General features: G+C 32.4%; 1 protein-coding gene across 15 annotated transcripts in view; it reads right to left on the bottom strand.

Moving 5' to 3' along the window:
* CSNK2A2IP (casein kinase 2 subunit alpha' interacting protein) overlaps positions 1-14,200 on the bottom strand; it is a 121,350-nt gene that overhangs the window by 15,492 nt on the left and 91,658 nt on the right. For 13 of the 15 annotated variants that reach the window (XM_082743873.1, XM_082743875.1, XM_082743862.1 and 10 more), the window contains one exon: positions 13,806-13,936. The exons of 1 other annotated variant lie outside the window; for it this stretch is intronic. The gene's annotated coding sequence lies outside the window, so the exon portion shown is untranslated. Of the gene's footprint in view, positions 1-12,118; positions 12,147-13,805; positions 13,937-14,200 lie in introns of those variants that run through there. One more of the 15 variants, XM_082743866.1, reaches the window with a different exon arrangement.

Here is a 14,200-nt window from a genome sequence, read left to right as displayed (position 1 = left end):
GTGAAATAATAGATATTTTCATGTCTTTAAAGATTTTTCTCAAATACAATCTTAATTCATGTCCATAAGTATCATTGTATTTCCATTATTTAAAAGTGAGGCTTTGAAGATCATTATCTTAACCAATATTTTTTTACATCTCTGCTTTTAGACTATTTTCTAGAACTAGTAGTTTAGGATAAAATTTTGTATTTTCAGACTTTAAAATATTTTGCTAAATTTTCCCCCAGGAAATTTGTAAAAATAAATAAAAATACATTCCCATCAGTAATAGATAAGTGACATTTAGCTATTTCATAAACTCTGGCTCCAGAACATATAAGATATTTTTCTATTTGCTGGCCTTTGTTCCATGGCCACTTGTTTTAATATCCATATTTTAAATATCAGCTAAATTTTGACTATATTATTTTGTTGTTAAGTCCATGGTCCCTTTATTTACCCATGATTCAGTGTATTCATCATTGTGTTATTGAGTATAAGGGTTCTTTATATATATTTTTCATTGTATATTATAACAATTTATAATTAGTATATTTATATGTATAATGTATTATGTATTATAATGTCTACTTTTATCACAAATACTGCAAATATTTCTCTTACACTGTCTGCTATAAAAAATTTATATTGTCTCTGATCCACCCAATATGATAATTTCATTCAAGATTTATATAAAAGTTTTTACTCGTGACATGTGTGAGAACATAAACAGAAATTCCAACAAAGTTAGTATGTACAACAAATCCACAAGATGTTGAACACTAAAGTAAACAGGGATGCCTTATGATATCAAATTAATTATGAAGATCATCAAGTTGTTTAACATAAAAGCACAATTTAAAGGTTTTGAGGTTCTTTCCATGTTATTTTCAAGTAACAGAAGCATGTGTATTTGTGTGTTTGTGTGTTGCCAAATCAAGAATGTTTTACACTTTCATAATCATGTTCTTAAGAGATGCGTGGACTTCTCTATCAGATGAGAAGTCCAGTAAGGCTTCAAAGAAGAAGAGACATACGAATTGGATTTTTGAAAAATCATTTCACCATTGATAATCAAGGGAAGGTCATCTTATGAAAAGGCACAAAATTATGAAAGAACTTAAAACATACAGGGACAGTGAGAAATTCACTGCGGCACTCCTGGAAATATGAGGATGGAAGCAGATGAAGAGGGGTCCTGTATGTAGTTCTAAAAAATATACCTCTTATCCTGGGGGTGACTGATGAGCAGGGGAAACAATCAAATGAAAAGTGAGACCGTTAAGATAAACATGAATATTCAGACTATTAACTCTCTAGCAGGAACCAAGTAGAACAGCGTCTTGCTAATTGGCTACTTGTTGCTAATACAAAGTTTATTGACATCAGTATGTTTTATTAGAAGGGTATCTGTTTTAAAAAATCAATTGTGTAATTTGGTATTAAGTTCATGGCATTACTGACCTATCAATTTTATTTTTAAAACCAATATAGCCTTTGAGATCGAGGATTTGAGATATCTCTTCAAAGCCAATAAATCATCTGTAAATCAACTGCCCTATAACATAATATTTCTAACAAAATGATTAAATGGGACTACATGTTGGAATACACTATATTCTGTGGGCTAAAATTTACATAAACATTTCTTTTTTAATGTAGCCACAGTTTAATATTATATTAGACAATCCAAACATCTTGCCTATACAAAAAATTCAAATGATATCAATGATAATGAAACAATGGGTCAAGTTTTCATAAAATCAAACATTTATGCAGGCAACTTTCTTCCTGGAAATGGTCACGAGGTTTAAAACAGCAGTGACAATATCATAAGGGAAATGTGATATATAGGTCTCTTAGAAAGCAGCTGTGCAAACAAAGAGAAGGACTTTATGGAAAACCACGACACATTAAGAGACCTGTTGATTACATTGCATGTCTAATTCAAGATATTTTCCTTATAAAATCAAGGACATAGCCCCCAATGGAAAATTTGGTAGGTTATACATTGCCTTCATATTGCTTGATTTGTGTTTTTCACTTAATAGAACACCCTTGCTGTATGAATCTAAAGTGATTAGATTTCAGTAATGCAGATTTTGTTTCAAATGCATTAAACTAGTTAATGCATATACATAACATTTCTATATCTTCATATATTTGACAATACCTTAATGCTAACCATTTTAAGATAAGAATGAAATAGGATATTTTAAAATATCATATTTTGGCAAATAACTAGCAATTTAATCTTTCCTAAATTCGAGAGATTAGTTTTCTCATCATGACAACATATCAAAATATAGTCATGATGACAGGTAACATTTAATACTCTGTAATTTACTGCATATAAGCACTGCATAACCTTTTCCTTATTGGAAAATAAGCTTATAGAACTCTTTGAAATAAACCACTATTAATGTCTTCACCTAAATTTTCACTAGTTTAGATCATTTTTTAAAAGTTTCTCCATTTAGGATGTCTGGGTGGCTCAGTTGGTTAAGCGACTGCCTTTGGCTCAGGTCATGATCCTGGAGTCCCTGGATGGAGCCCCACATTGGGCTCCCTGCTCAGGGAGTCTGCTCTCCTGCTAACTTCTTTCATGTTCTCTCTCTCTCTCTCTCTCTCTGGCTCTCTCTCTCAAATAAATAAATAAATAAAAATCTTAAAAAAAAATGTTCTCCATTTAAAAATGAATCTAATTCTTTTATGCCTTTGATTTTATGATTAAAATATTCTTGTCTGAGTTCCAGTGCTGCTCTTTTTTCAGTATTTCTTCAAATAATCCCAGAGGAAAACAAACTCATTATAAACAAATATAAATCAACTTTTCATTCACTTATTTACTAAGTTAATATCTTGTTTTAAAATATACAAATTTGGGGGCACCTGGATGGCTCAGTGGTTTCAAGCCTCTGCCTTCAGCTCAGGTCATGATCCCAGGGTCCTGGGATCAAGCCACACATCGGGCTCTCTGCTTAGCAAGGAGCCTGCTTCCTTCTCTCTCTCTCTCTCTGCCTGCCTCTCTGCCTAAGTGTGATCTCTGTCTGTCAAATAAATAAAATCTTAAAAAATAAAATAAAATATACAAATTTTAAAATTCTTCCTATAGGAAGAATTGTTGCTGCAATATTTTCTCTTGAAATCACTGTGACACTACAAAACAATTTTTGTTATATATTTTTCCTAAAACATTATCCTGAAAGTATAAACAGAAATATGATAATTTCTATTTAGACCTTTGATATCACAAATATCTCAGGTCAAGATGATTCTACTACTCCTTTACTATTTTTCTATTCCTTTATTTCCCAAATATTTCTATTCATAGAAAACTGGAGAGTGGCAAATGAAGTAATATCTAAATGATTATGGTGAAATTAATAACAGACTGCGTTTGCTCAGTTCTTGGTATATGCATTAACTCTTTTACTGCTCTACAACAACCCTTTTCAGACCATATTAACTCCCTTTTTGTGAAGAATAGTGCCCTGGCCCTGCGCATCATACACTAGAGTTGACCTTATGATTGTTCTCTTCAAAGGTGGGTAAAAAAATATACTTTCTGTCTTTCTCTCTGCATATAGATGCATTTGATTTCTGTTTCTCTATCTTTAAAAGATAAATAACCTTCAGAATCATGGTCTCCTCTCTCTGCCTCTCCCTTGACTGCTGCCAGCATCTGTTTTCAGTCATTCTGTACATACCTTCCAAGACTTTTCTCTTCATCTTCTTGACCTTTTCCTCTGACCCACATCTATGCACCTCTTTTCTCAATTTGCACTCATTTTTCCTAACTCCTCTTTCTAAACCCTTCTTCTATTTCCCATCAAACTCATTGTTTTTATATGCTTCCTCACTTATAATACTATCAAAAATTGCTATGTCAACAATTTTAAGCATTTGAGGTAAAATCCAGATGTTTGTATTGAACAACAGTGCCAAACAGCAGACATTTAATATAAACAGTATGTTTACAAATCCTCTTGCACTGAATAGAATATTTTTAACTCCTATAACTAGCCACAGTATTGAATGTGTATGAGAAACAAAAAGCATTAAAAATTATTAAATTTTAAAAATCACTCATTATTTTTACAACTTCTTTAGGATGGATTTAAGTGTGCAATTAGTATTTTAGCGTATTTTTTAAAAAGCAAATTTTTACGTATTTCTTTATCTTTTCATACCAAGTTGAAGGATTGCTTATGAAAGCAATTAGATTAGACTATAAGTTTGTTTATATTATAAAAAAAATTGCAGCAAAAAAATCTCAATTTTTAATTAACTAATCATAATATATGATTATTGATTGTACCCAGATTTCTGTGTATGAAGAAATATAATAAGACTTTTAAAGAACTCACAGTAATCAGGAAAAAGATTATGTAAGAGGGTTAAAACAATTTTTATATTTTTGATAAGACAATTTTAAAAAATCATGGTCACTCAATATAATACTAGATGCATCCATGTTGTCACAAACACACACCATATGATTTCACTAATATGTGGGGTCTAAAAACAAAACAAACAAATGGAAAACAAATAGACTTAAATACAGAGAATAAATTAGTGGTTGCCACAAGGAAGGTAGCCAGGGGGATGGACAAAAGAGATGAAGGGGATTAAGAGGTACAAATTTCAATTATAAAAGAAATTGTCACAGGAGTGAAAAGTACAGCATAGGGAATGTAGTCAATGATACTGTAATAATACATGGTCTTAAATGGTGAGTATATTTATTATGGTGAGCACTGAGTTAATATATAGATTGCAGAATCAGTATGATGTACCCCTGAAACTAACATAATATTGTATGTCAACTATATTTCAATGATTTTTTTTTTTAAGTCTAGGTCAAGTATACCAAAATTATAGCTGCAACCGTGTTGTTTTCTAGCTCTATAATCTTGGATAAATTATCTAAATTCTGTAAGTCTTAGTTTTCTCATCTGTAAAATAAAGAAAATAGTAGTGATTATCTCATATAAAATGTCTCGTGAAGTATATATGATTAATAACTTGTCATTTTTATTATTATGAAATAATTCCCACTGCCTCATTATATAGTTATGTAAATAACTCCTATAAGCTATTACAGTTGATTTGCATTTGGGTGTTCTTGCCTATGGGAACCTATGTTGTTTCCATTAGTTATATAATTATAAGGAAATGAAACACTGTATGTGTGTGTGAATACTCAAAAGATCTCAGAAGCCAAATGCAAATTAACAGGATCTGAGTGTGTCTGCATGCACATGCACATGCATGCACATAATGTGTATCTCCTATAAATAGGAGATATGTATATCTTAATCTAGCATGGCAAGTGTATAAGAGATATATGGGTTTCGACCTTCCAATTCTGGTGTTCATTTTTCTGTCTAGCTATTTAATTTTTAAATTTTCCCAAAAACTATATAATTTTTTAAAACCTCACAAATTATTTTTTAAAAAAAAGGGTTTGCCTACTAAGCCTTGTTCCTACTTTTAAGATGGTCTTTTTAAAACTGACATCACTATATTTTATAAAGATGATAAACAAGAAGCTAAACTCTGGTTGTAGAAAATTCCTAGGTAAAAACATAGTTGCATACCAGCATTTCATTCTGATTGGTGTACCTGAAGCATACATTTGGATGAAAATATAAAGTCCACATACAGATAATCAGTTCACAACACAGAAAAAGAAGAACCTACATCTAAATCAAAGCTATTTTATCTAGATGTAACATGATAACTTCACTAAGTATAAGACAATTCTATTTAATTAGGGAGTAAAATTGTGTTTCTCCATCTAAAAGATTATATTCTAATTTATATCAGACTTTTAAAATGTATAGGAATGTTCAACAAAATATCATCTTATTGAAACTAAAGAATTGACAAGAAAACACTTCTACTATATAAGGATTTAACCCAGCTTATAATCAATCATGGAAATACACCATGAAAATTTTTAATTGTTTATTTTTTCTGGTATGACAGATGAAGGAAGAAATAACCCCCAAATCAGTTAATGTAGGAAACCAAGAAATAAATTCCATTTAATCCCCAAGTTTCCTTATTGTTTTTCCCACAGTAATAAAATATATCACTCTGCAGAAGTTAAATTATTTAAGTGGAAATGTAAATTAGGCAAGTTTCAGACACATCTAAGTCTTACAAACCCAAACTATCAATAACAACACACTTTAATCAGTTTCTCAGCAATAGATAAAAAAATTAAGCAGGGATATCTTCCGAAAGAAAAACGGGTTTACACCTTTCTGATACTGTGTGATTAGTTAACAGAAGTTCCTTTTGCTAATATAACATGCTGCTCTTCCCTAACGGACCCATAAACTTCTCTAGGCAACACCTAGTTAAACTGGGCATATATTAAATTGTACTATCCTCTTAATTCACCTTTGAACTCTTGGAACAAGTTATTAAATGAGGCAGCCAAAGTTCCCTTTTGCACCTGCAAATAACAACTGAATCTACAATTAAGGATCATTTCCTCTTTTTTGAAATTCAAATAGTGGCATTAAAACAGAATGTAATATTTTTATCAGCATCTGGTCAGGCTATTTCCTGGCATTTGAGATGAGGTAACAGGATGACTATATAAAAATGTTACATAAAGATGCTGAGATAATCTCTAGGTGACTTCAGAATAGCAGGCAACTTCTAGACATTAGAGTATATGGTATTAAAAACAGACCACACATCTCTAAAGTCACCTTAGAGCGGATTTTTAGTTTGTACATAAAGCAACAACAAAAAAAATTCAAAATTAAATCAAATGCTAATATTTAAATTGGATCAAACACATTTTTAGAATATATTTTACTAGAATGCTTGAAGTCCATTATCCAGAAAGATCTAAAATATTTAATGCAGTTTACACTTTCCCAAACAGATGTATACACCTTCCTTGTGCCCACTGTCATACACATATTCCCAGAGCAGTTCCCATGTCTTATCTGCCAGAGTTCTAGACTTTTCAAAAGCCTCTCCCACACAACTCCTTTTTGAAACCTGCAGATTATGTTTAGTAGCTGTATTAATCTATTTTGTGTTACTAACTATTCCATTTTTATCGCTACTGAACTCTTCGAGCTTATCTGAAAAGTATCTGATCCTTACTCTAACTAATAGTTTTCCAAATTTTATCATTTTACTGAAAGGGCTCTTTGTCACTACATTTCCTGCATTCCCATTTCCCTGAATTTGAAATCCAAAATGTGGTAAACTATTAACAATATACTAAATTTGCAATACTGCTATACATTTTATGGCATAAAACGTATTTTATACCTTTCACAAATTTTAGAGCTAGAAGAAGTCTCAACTGTTTACTCCAAACGTGTCATCTATGGATGAGGAAACTGAACTCAAGGAGACTAATAGACTTCTTAAGATCATCTAGCTAGTTAATGAAACCAGGACTTCCCAACACTACCCTAAATCATAGTTACTCTGTTATCTCTCCAAACTGTCCCAGTTTGGAAAACAAATCATTAGGCCACTCAACTTAATGTAAACTAGAGGTCAGTCTTTAGTTTTAAAGTTTCTCATCTCACCCTAAACTAAAATTTTTTAAGCACTGGATCCTGGTGCACATGCAATTATTGGTAGTGCTAACTCTGCTTTGTAAAAGTACTTAACTAAATCAACCTGTAAAAAATATAAGAACTATTACAGAACAATGTGTGCTACCAAGTTATTTTTGAACTCTAAGTTTATTCTATAGACCTCAAAATAAATTTTAAAAAATAATAAATCAGTGTAGAAACACAGGGGCACAGTTCCAAAGTGTCTGTATTCAATTTATTGGTAAAACATCATGTTACTCAACAGATACACAGTAATAGTGGTTTCAGTGGAAAGAAAGTCAAAGAAAAGTGGGACATGTAAAATTCTTAGAAACTGGAAGAGGATAGAGAGGGTGGCTATTAGAAAAGATTTCATGGGATAGATGCCATATTTGTACAAGGCCTTGAAAGGGGCACAATTTCAAAGGCCAGAACACTGGAGAGGAAGTCAGAGCAAGAGGGAAAGCACGAACACTGCTTAGAGCATATGAAATGATTTGAGGCAGGTGGAGGAAGAAATGAGGGTTATGGGAGTTGTGAGATGGGTCTGGGGCAATACAAAGGAATGTGGATGTATGGACATCATTTTATGTAAACTAGTAGCTGGGAGAAGCTGGTAAAAGTCTCAGAGAAATTGACAATAAATACATCTTTGAGATAATCTGGTAAGTTTATAGATTTACAGTAGAAATTATTCTAGACAATTGCTGAAACTCTAGCTGTGAAGTAGAGAGAGAAATTCTATGCCAGAATCAATAAGAACATGAATACAGAAATTAGTTAGATCTGGGTTTGAAATAGGCTCTGCCATTCACTGAGTGTTTTTTGTGGGTTTTTTTGGTTTTGTTTTTTGGTTTTTTTAAAAGATTTTATCCATTTTTTGACAGACAGAGATCACAAGTAGGCAGAGAGGCAGGCAGAGAAAAAGAAAGGGAAGCAGGCTCCCCGCTGAGCAGAGAGCCCACTGTGGGGACCCAATCCCAGGACAGAGGGATCATGACCTGACCCAAAGGCAGAAGCTTAACTCACTGAGCCACCCATGCGCTCCTCACTGAGTGTTTTGAATACTTTTCTTATTCTTTACAAATTCCTTTCTAGATTTCACCTTTGTAATCTAAGAAGATTAATAGGGAAGTCAATGTTATGACGATAAGTGAAAGTCAACATATTTAGCTCAGGACCTAGAAAACAGTAAGGACTTAATAACTGTTAAATGTTTTTTAAAAACATTATTAAAGAAGCAAATAATAGTGGTAACCCATTTTTAACACTCATCTAAGATAAATAATAAATCAATTCTTTATAATAATAATTGAACTTGATTTTGTTTTTATGTTAAGATTCTTAAAACACTTCAGGATTTCTGGTATCAGGAAATTATTTTGACTTAGAAGAAACTGAAAATTTATAATTTTGCTAATATAATATAAAGTCTGTATACAATATGAATAAGATTAAAGGTGTTTAAGAACAGTTTTATAATAATATTATGATTGAAGAATTCCTTCTTGGCCCATAATCATGAAGGTATTGCACAATTTTCTAGTTCCTGCTAAACTCCAGTTGAACTTGAACTATAGTAGCTTCTATTTAACTGAGGGCAGTATGCCATGAATTCTGAAACATCTGCCATTAATTGAGCAAGATCATTAATGGGATTTCAATTTGTTCTCTGTTAATGGTCCTCCAATGAGATAAATTCTTAGGTCCCTCAAAGCGGGCTGTAATCTTGGAAGAGATAGACAGATAGCAGGCAGAGACTGTGCTGCCATTAACATTATATTACTTAGACACCAAATAGAAAAATGGAAAATTAAACTAGTATGAAAAAACTAAACTTGGCATTTACTTACAATTTTAAAAGAGAATATTTATGGCCTGATAATAAAAAGGCACCAATCATTTTTTACTCTAATTATTACATTTATTAAACCGAACAGTAGATTTCAAATAAATAAGGACTAGTTAAAGTTTTACTTTTAAGCACATTGGACTTCATTACAATCTAGAGTTTTTTCCTGATCATAAACACTAAGAATTTTGACTGGAAGACAGTGTTACTCATGCTTTTGTATTAAAAATTCTAGAAACAGACACATACACACAATTACAAACAGATTTGCTCCCAAATTTTAAATACTGATGGTACACCAAGAACTCTAGTTTTTGTTTTCTTGTTGCTGCAGTGCAATAGGTAACTACCCAGCAAACTGACACCTCAAAATTCATGGGTTGTCAGGACCATACGAGGATTTTCCTTCCTGAATGATCAGATAGCATTTGCAGGAGATAGAGTTCATCAGCTTCAAACAGGCCAATGTTGTTTTAATTATTTTAATTGTGAACTTATGTAGTATTTCTTTCCTTTTAAAAGTTTGTACATTTTTGTATTTTATAATTAAATTTAGTTTTTGTTTAAATTTCATGAGAGGATTATGTTTAATGAAAAAGCCATTTTGTTAACATGATATAACTCAACCATCAGTTTGACTATGAAATGTGGCCAGAAGTGCTTTTTGGATCAAAAGATGTTTTTTAAGGAAAAAAAAAAAAAGGTCATTTATACCCTTTTTCAATTCATATCAGCTTCTCTGAATCCTAAAGTTATCCTGCTGGTATGTCACTCGACCTCTCTATTTTGGAATCTCCCTTAATGATCTTGACTTTTTAAATTTCATTTAATCCAGCATTTCAGTGCAGAATAACCGATTAACCTTTCATTCTTTTAAATGTTACCACTTAAAATTCAGAAGATATTTGGCATCTAGTAATGCATATTATGCAAAGTGATAAAGTGTTTACAAGGTTTAAATATAATGTTTCCACCTTGCTCATTGGGGTAAAGTGATTCAGATTATAAGAACCATTGTGCAGTACACACCATTGTCTTTTTTCTTTTCTCTGTCATTTCCTTCTTTTTTCTTCTATCTGCTTCTCCCTCCTTCTCTTTCACCCTTTCTTTGATGTATATATCACATGCGTAATAAAATTTACCTCAAAAATTCTTCTATCAGCTACAAGTTTTGAGGTATTCTGCTGATTCAGACCTACAATTTTTAAGAACCAGATTTTTTTCACTTAGTGCTTTGGGTAAGAGAATATCCACAATAAGTTACTATGAACCCTTGCCACATGATAAAGAAATTTCAACTGTGTCTATGCAGTACTGCATGTGCTTTGACAGTCATCAGTTAGGATATTTTTTAAAGCTGCAAGCAACAGAAAATCCAACTTTTCTGGTTAACAAATGAAAGAATATTTCATAGAGCATTAAATCCAGAGGGGTAATGGATTCTGAGTGAGGGTAACATCTACTTCTCTATAAACTTATGAATTGACTCATTCTCCCTGTATTGGCTTATCCTCATTTTAGTTGCTAAATAATTTTATGTTTCATATTCTTAGCATCTCATCTGGGCACACAAGAAGATATTCAGAGATAGTCAAGGCCACCTTTTTCTCTTCTGTCTCTTTCTTGAGAATTGTTACATTCTTCCAAAAGCATATCAGTGAACTTCATCTCTCATCTCATCAGCCAGAATCAAATCACTTGTCCATTACTAAATGAACTGCTGGCAAGAAAGCTGGGATTACTAAAATAGATTTAAATATTCAATTTGGAACCCCTGGAGTTGAAAAAAAATGGGTTGGGACACTTAGCCAGAGAAAGGAGGGATGGATACCTCGCCAATATTGGGGTTATTCAACAGTATTCATTAAGAAGTGGGAAGTGGGGACGCCTGGGTGGCTCAGTTGGTTGAGCAGCTGCCTTCGGCTCAGGTCATGATCCCAGTGTCCTGGGATGGAGTCCCACATTGGGCTCCTTGCTCGGCAGGGAGCCTGCTTCTCCCTCTGCTTCTGCCTGCCATTCTGTCTGCCTGTGTTCGCTCTCTCCCCCTATCTTTCTGATAAATAAATAAAATCTTAAAAAAAAAAAAAAAGAAGTGGGAAGTGAGGTAGGATGGATACTACAGGCAAACAACAGAACTTACTTGGAATTCTGTTTTCTGAAGAGATCCCTCCTTCCCATTAACCTCCATGGGCCCTGATATCTGCTACAGTGACACTTAAGATGGGGACTCAAGAACTCTGACAGTCCTTTTCCTCTTAGGTGGAGTTTAGTGACACTGAATTCACCTTAAAGATTGAACTTTTGAGACGATCATCAGTCAGCTTTGGGGTTTCTTTGACAATATAAAAATTCATAAATATCTTAGCAGGTTTTGGTTTTCCCCTAATTCCATGACCTAATATTTGTATTCAGAGTGATTGTCATAGTTTTGAATCTTTAAATTTCTGTGCCCTGTCAGACCCAAGCTTGTGAGAGGGCTCCTCTCCCTGAGTCTGTGCCTTGAAGGAACTGTAAAAAGCAGCTTTGAGGAGAGAGCCATCACCTATCACCTGTCTTTGTCTTATAACTCTTTTTTTTCCACAGTAACCCTGACTGTTCTTTTTTCAAAGAAGAGAATAATTAAGAGAAGATGTTTGGTAGAAACCTGGCAATTTAGGACTGTTTTCCTCCAGCTAATGTTATCTCCATCTTTACCTACCCTAACTTCAGCTTGGAGAAATCAGTTTTCCTTTCTTACAGGTTATGCTGTAGTACAAAGAAAAAATTAAATTTAATTAAAAATTAAATCATTACCTTTTATTGGTAAGATTCAAGACAGTTTATTTTTTTACTTTATTGATTTTTGTCCCAAATGAGTTTGCACATATTTTAACATTTTTATTCTTTATATATTAAATTTCAGAGAGATAATAGATAGGTTTCATATTTTCTCTTCCCTCGTATAGGTATTATATATGTAATTTAATTAATTTGAGTTAAACAGAAATCAACTGACAGATGAAATTAGACAAATTACTAAACCTTAGATAAATATTTTTCTTGGTAATAAAAATCCTTTCCTAAAGCCATCTTCTGAATTTGAAAATTGAGAAAATATTAAATGGTTGGGGTCACTAGTGTGTGATTTTTTTAAGGCATATGTTTTGTAAATGACCATAGCTTTATTTTTTAGTAAAAATAAGAGAAAGTAATCCATAAAAAATTAGACATCTCAATTGTATAAAAAATAAACTGTTTTTAATAAAAACACAAAAATTTTAGAGAAACTGTAAGATAAGTGTTGTATTATAATTAAAGTGTCTTATCAAAACAGCATACTTTTAGAGGAAGAGTCACCAACACATTATAGAGAAATGACTAGAAACCTTATCTATTAAAACTTTAAAGATATTTTATATGAATTATAGTACGTATTGTCCCTCCTGAATCATCTAATCAATACATAATTGCTTTATTTTTCTATAGCATGCTACGTACTTATTTGTTTCACTTCAGGAACATTTTTTAGTACTTTATCTTTCCCAGAATACCAACTGATTTTCATTTTTCTTATTAGTAGAAAACACATGTCTACAACTCATCAAGCATTTCTGGGGCCTATTCCTAAAATTTGTGTAGAGTTTCCTAACTTTATTCAAAAACTTCAGACTTCATATTAGGAGTTGGAACAATTCATTAAAAGTTTGTTGCATTTGCTATTATCTTGGAATTTTATGTATTATATTCTTGAATAACTTCTACTAATTCCTTTAGCCCAATCACTTATTTTTCTCAAATTATTTTGGTAGAGTGCCTCTTTAAATAATTTTTTCTAAAATTTGAAGTCCTAGCTTTATTATCTCCTACTATTCAGTATTACTGAAATTCTAAATAGACTTCTAAATAAAGTCATTGCTCTGTTTAGAATTAAAGCTCTTCTTTTTCTGGAAGCTTTTGGATTTTCACTGAATGCTTGGAAGTGTGAAACATCACTATTATATGGCTAAGGTATGTGGGGGGGGGGAGGGTATGATTTTATGTATGTGAGGTTATTTCCCTCAAGTCACTGCTGTTTTGTTTCTTGGGTTGCTCCTTTCCATTAGATTGGCTCTTCTAAAATTGGAAAATTCTCTTATATTTAGTCTCCTCAATGGCTTTATTCTGTCCTTCTGAAATTCTTACTAGTCTAATATTGGAGCCTCTATTTTCCTACCTTTTCAATGTCTTTGTCCCTCCTCTTTATGCTGGTATATTTTCTCAAATTTATTCATTTCTCTTCTTGATAATTAATAGATATTTTAGCCCTTCTATTGAATGTGACTCTTCTGCAAAATCCTTTTTTTTTTTTTTTACTTAATTTTTATGTGCACTATCTTGTTATAGGAGAGATATATATGTATACATACGTATCGCAGCCCTTTCTTGTTGGGACGTACAATATCCTCTTGAACTTCTCTTACAGGAATAGTTAGCTCTAGTTAGAAGGTTCAGTGCTGAGCAGGAAGGAGTTCTTCTAATTCTTCACTGCAAAATTAGTCTGGCATATAAAATAGAATATCAAGATGTCAAACTGCCACCTGTGGTATAAAAATTTTTTAGAAAATGCACCTAGGAAGGAAGGAAGGAGTTTTTAGAGGCTTAATTAGAAGAATGTTGAGCTATCTAAAGAGATTGGTGAATTTAAAAACCTTCCATAAAGACCTACTGTAACATTACAAGCTTTAGCCCAGCTCTCCCATCTGAAACCAAAAGGGAAAGAAACACTATCTTGTTCAGAGAACCAGCTATAGGGGTGCCTGGG

The sequence above is a fragment of the Mustela nivalis genome (assembly GCF_964662115.1).
Source record: "Mustela nivalis genome assembly, chromosome: 1".
Classification (NCBI taxonomy): Eukaryota; Metazoa; Chordata; class Mammalia; order Carnivora; family Mustelidae; genus Mustela; species Mustela nivalis.
This window is presented reverse-complemented; position numbering and strand designations above follow the sequence as displayed.